A 6000-nucleotide genomic window follows, 5' to 3' on the forward strand; every position below is an offset into this window, starting at 1 on the left:
CGTCGAAAATCGTGCGTCGCACCATCATTGATCAGTTGATGGCGATACTTTTTCTGTCAAATATGAAATCTGATAGTCAAAAGAGCAGCTTGTAAGTCAAACATTATGGATAACGTTTATTGATTTAAATGGATATGTCAATTAAATGGACGTATAAAGACGACAACCATTTCAGACCAATGGCCTTAGGCTAGTGGTTTAATCCATGATAAGGAAATGTATTTGTTTGTTAGTCTATTTCATTCGTAAATGAACTTGATATAGACATAATTAAATTATAAAAATAAAACAAGTTCAACCATTGGCTTCTTTATAGTAGTGTTATTTAAATTCTTATAAACCAAACCTGCTTCTCCAACAACAAAAAGTTTGGACGGTTGAATATTCCAAGACATTTTTTTTAAATTGGAGATGATCATGAGTTCAAAACCACAACAGAAAAATAGAGAAATATAAATTTACAGTCGGCATACAAGCTAAACCCATTGTGATACATCCTCTGCATACGTCTAGATACCCCATGCATTTTCCATATGTACTGTACATAAAAACAAAGAGCATACTAAAACGCATGCAGCCTTCGCGGATGTAGATAAATGCGTTTTGAAGGGTGCCGGAAACAAGCGCCTATCCACATGAAATATGGGTCATTCCTCCCGCAGAAAGCAGCATCACGTGGGAGAAAACTCTTATTTTCAGAACACATCCATTCTCTGGCGCATGAATACTGCCAACTCTTCTGTTCCGCTAAATGGAAAGTACCTGCGCCTCTACAACCGAAATAAGTCAATAATTAATTAATTATAATAGGCCAGATGTCCAGTTAATTTATACCATATAGATACATTGACAAAGATTAACGAGACGATAGATGCATGGTCAAATCTGGAAAACAGTCACTCAGAAAATGAACACCATGTTTCTCTGTTCTCTGTGTTTTCTCCAACAAGTTTGCACGTGCAGAACAACATTGAACAGTGAACAGTAGGTGAACGCTCTGTTCAACATGTTCTGCACGCTACAGCCATGCTCTTATGGCTACAGCGACTGTGCCCTCTGAAATGGCTCGAAATGTTTTTCTATTCCAAATCAACAAATGTCATTTCTAATCTGAGGATCTTGCTCCCTCTATTACCCTTTTTGCCCAACACACACACAAGCACACCTCCCCCCTCTCTCTCCTCAATCAATGAATGGAGGGATGGTTGGAGGGTGATGCTGGTGGTTTCACTTCACAAAATCGTAGCCTACTCGCCCAACTCATCTGTTCAGTCATGTCTTCATCCTGTCAAGGCAGCAGGCCAGGCATACATGTCCCAGATACAGACTGACATCACCCAGAACAGGCTGTGGAGGTCTCCAGGCTCTGGCCTGGAAGATGCTGTGAGAATCTAGCCTCTGGCAGGAAATGTGGTATTATCCACAGGGGGTTAACAATTTTACTGCCGTGACATGTAAGCTATAGAAAACACTGCTCAGGGTTAAGGGTTATGAAAAAAACAGGTTTGTGACCAAAAAAAAGATGATGTTTTAGTTTTTTTTCTTCTAAGTTGGAGACACTGTCATCCACCTAAAATATCCTAAAAATAGGCCATATTTTTATGGCAGGATATTTCAATAGATGACCGTATTTATTAATGGTTTATTGATTGATGTATTGATTTGAGCAGTAATGACAACATTCACCCACTAATCATACTTGGCTAACACCAGTAGTAAACCTCCTTTTGTTAGATGCATATAATTACTCTGCACCCCCTGGATCATTTCACCGACCCGCTGATCCCAGTTAAGGCAACCTGAGTAATAGCTACAGACCCCTGAATCAGCCTTGTCAAACACAATCTCATATGTGTATATCTCCTCTCTCGGAATCTCTGAAGGTTTTATTTGAGACTCCCTGCAACATGGATAGATGTTCATCCCCCGGTTCAATTCCCTGTCTGGAAACGATTAGGGTTTAAATTTGGGATATTTGGGATAAGGAAAATCAGGTGGGGCAGCAGGAGGACTCTCATCTGTTTTATAGCAATGCATGCCAGAGGTCAGGGGTCAAAGTTGAGAGAGGGGCCAGCAAGACAGAAATAGGACAGTTTGGCTTGGATTTTTATAGGATGGTGAATGGGGATGATTGATGTGTCATCTCTTCTAAACATTCTCTCTGGTATCGACCTTGATGTGTCATGGCACGAAGCAGGGAGATACTATTATATCATTCTGTAATGAATGGTGACCTCATATCTCCAATGAAACACTTTCCCTTCAGAGGAAAGACAGCTTGTAACACTACTGTAATCTCTCAACAGCCATTTTATTTGAGAGAATGGTACTACAGGGACTGAATAGTGATCACCATGGTTACTTGAATGTCCTGTTAATTTCGCTATTCAGTATATGCTGTTAAATTTTCCGCTGGATTGGGAAAAAGGACAGGAGTGCGTAATTTTGGTATTTTATTAATGTCACATTTTCTGATGAGAGCACATTGATTTGCTACCTAACAACAGTGTAGTGCCTCTGATGTCATAAGTGTTTTTGTTTATATTGCATTTAGAGTATATGTCTGTTGACATCAGAATCCTTTCCATTTTAAGATGATATTCTAGAATTCCTTTCATCCTGTCCAGCCTCTCCCTCAAGCCCTGTCGTTCTGCGTCTAGGATCTTTAGACATGAGGGTCTTCACTCACATTAGGGTGAGAGAGAGAAGTCACACAGGTACGCTGGACAGTGATCTAGCAACACTGGACGCTGCTTTGACAATCAAAGTGACAGATATCGTCCCAGGTTATTCACCTGACAACTTAGTTTGCACTGTTGTCCAGTCTATGTGACAGGCTCTCACACTGTAGCCGGCACATCGGAACCCTACTTCATTCAGACACATTTACCACCTATTTAATTGTCCTCAGCAGCTCATGATTAGCCTATAAAACTACAATATCTAGCCCTAAATCTTTACTATCGTTTTTCGTTTCGAATTAACTTCAGGTACTATCAGGTCAATGTATGTAATTCAATTATAAGCTTTTAAATGTTTTACGTCTCTGTTGATAATAAAAGTAAAGCCATAGTCTGCCCTTTCTGGGGTAATGTTTACCTTCAGTAGTAACACTTGTGATAGTATCAGTGGAGGCTGCTGAGGGGAGGACGGCTCATAATAATGTCTGGAATGGAGTGAATGGAATGGTATCAAACACCTTGAAGTAACCATGGAAACCATTTGCTCCATTCCAGCCATTATTATGAGCCGTCCTCCCCTCAGCAGCCCCCACTGGATAGTATATAATGCTAATCTTAATGTAACAGAAAATAAAATACATCGGTAGCCTATTAACTGAGTCTGAAAAAGGTTGAACATAGGTTTATATGAGCAACCAACGTGTAACGTAATTAATCGCACATGCAGAACAGTCTGAATAGGGGAAAGCATTGACAAATGAGATATTGTATGTCAGCACAAATTAATGAGAAATTAAAGGTCAGAGGTCACAATGGGACCTCACAACGCACACATGATTTTGATTAGCCGGCCACTCTGTTTGGCTACAACTGTCACAAGCAGTCAAGTCATTGGGCAACCACTGAGAGGCTGAGAGCTACAGAAGTGAGATTTGTTTAGGCATATTGTCTAAGGCACCATGACGAAAAGACAAATTAATACTACAGGAAAGGACTGTTGTTTTAAAAAGCACATTTAGATATTCAGACGTTAGGTCACTATAAGGTTTTACTGACCTGGTGAACATGATTTCATACCGATATGTTCTAGCTTTTAGGTCCTTGCAGATCAAGTGTTACACAATATTTGACTATTAATTAAACCCATAATTAATTAAACGTCCATATGTTCCCAACATGCATTAGAAGCAAAGACTTAACTTTGACTTTCCCACAAAAACACAAACGCACACTCTTGAACTGAGCCAGGACCCCCCTACCTGCAGGACAACCCCCCCCCACACACACCCAACACACCCCCCTCCCCCAAACAGGAGTGAGTGTGAGCACCAGGTGACCTCGCTGAGCTCATCTGGTTCTCCATTACAACGATAAAGTCTGGGTCGGGCCTGACGGGTGGCCTGGGCAGACAGAGGTAAAGTGGGGCCTCTACGGGGGAACAGTCTGGGTTGAGACAGAGGACAAGGCCCCAGAGGAGGACTGGGCCAGAGTGTATTTATAAACAGGAACTTATCCCTCTTAATCCACAGAGTAGTTCATCGCCACCACCATTTCACTCTGAGGTGATATTGACACGATGAACATGTGTTTATGTATAGGGAATTATACAGCAGATTCTTCCATTCTGCCTCAAGTTCATGCTGGTGAGTGGGTCTGTTTCATCTCTACAGCCGTGGCCAAAAGTTTTAAGAAAGACACAAATATTAATTCTCACAAAGTTTGCTGCTTCTGTGTCTTTGGATATTGTTGTCAGATGTTACTATGGATACTGAAGTATAATTACAAGCATTTCAGAAGTGTCAAAGGCTTTTATTGACAATTACATGAAGTTGATGCAAAGCGTCAATATTTGCAATGTTGACCCTTATTTTTCAAGACCTTTGCAATCCACCCTGGCATGCTGTCAATTAACTTCTGGGCCACATCCTGACTGATGGCAGCCCATTCTTGCATAATACATTCTTGGGAGTTTGTCCATCTGCCTCTTGAGGATTGACCACAAGTTCTCAATGGGATTAAGGTCTGGAGAGATTCCTGGCCATGGACCCAAAATATCGATATTTTGTTCCCCGAGCCACTTAGTTATCACTTTTGCCTTATGGCAAGGTGCTCCATCATGCTGGAAAAGGCATTGTCCATCACCAAACTGTTCAAATCAAATCAAATTTGTTTGTCACATACACATGTTCCTGGATGGTTGGGAGAAGTTGCTCTCGGAGGATGTGTTGCTACCATTCTTTATTCATGGCTGTGCTCTTAGGCAAAATTGTGAGTGAGCCCACTCCCTTGGCCAAGAAGCAACCCCACACATGAATGGTCTCAGGATGCTTTACTGTTGGCATGACACAGGACTGATGGTAGCGCTCACCTTGTCTTCTCCGGACAAGCTTTTTTCCGGATGTCCCAAACAATCGGAAAGGGGATTTACCCCAGTCCTCAGCAGTCCAATCCCTGTGCCTTTTACAGAATATCAGTCTGTCTCTGATGTTTTTCCTGGAGAGAAGTGGCTTCTTTGCTGCCCTTCTTGACACCAGGCCATCCTCCAAAGTATTCGCCTCACTGTGCGTGCAGATGCACTCACACCTGCCTGCTGCCATTCCTGAGCAAGCTCTGTACTGGTGGGGCCCCAATCCCGCAGCTGAATCAACTTTAGGAGACAGTTCTGACGCTTGCTGGACTTTCTTGGCCACCCGGAAGCCTTCTTCACAACAATTGAATCGCTCTCCTTGAAGTTCTAGATGATCCGATAAATGGTTGATTTAGGTGCAATCTTACTGGCAGCAATATCCTTGCCTGTGAAGCCCTTTTTGTGCAAAGCAATGATGACGGCACAGGTTTCCTTGCAGGTAACCATGATTGACAGAGGAAGAACAATGATTCCAAGCACCACCCTCCTTTTGAAGCTTCCAGTCTGTATTTGAAAATCAATCAGCATGACAGAGTGATCTCCAGCCTTGTCCTCGTCAACAATCACACCTGTGTTAACGAGAGAATCACTGACATGATGTCAGCTGGTCCTTTTGTGGCAGGGCTGAAATGCAGTGGAAATGTTTTTGGGGTTCAGTTCATTTGCATGGCAAAGAGGGACTTTTCAATTAATTGCAATTCATCTGATCACTCGTCAAAACATTCTGGAGTATATGCAAATTGCCATCATTCACACTGAGGCAGCAGACGTTGTGAAAATTAATATTTGTGTCATTCTCAAAACTTTTGCCCACGACTACATTTAACATAGTAAATTATATAACAGATCCTTACATTTTGGCTCAAGCTTGAATCATGGATTGTTTGCCGTTTCTGTGATCCTGGATGAGTA

Source organism: Oncorhynchus gorbuscha, linkage group LG14, assembly GCF_021184085.1.
Source record: "Oncorhynchus gorbuscha isolate QuinsamMale2020 ecotype Even-year linkage group LG14, OgorEven_v1.0, whole genome shotgun sequence".
Lineage (NCBI taxonomy): Eukaryota > Metazoa > Chordata > Actinopteri > Salmoniformes > Salmonidae > Oncorhynchus > Oncorhynchus gorbuscha.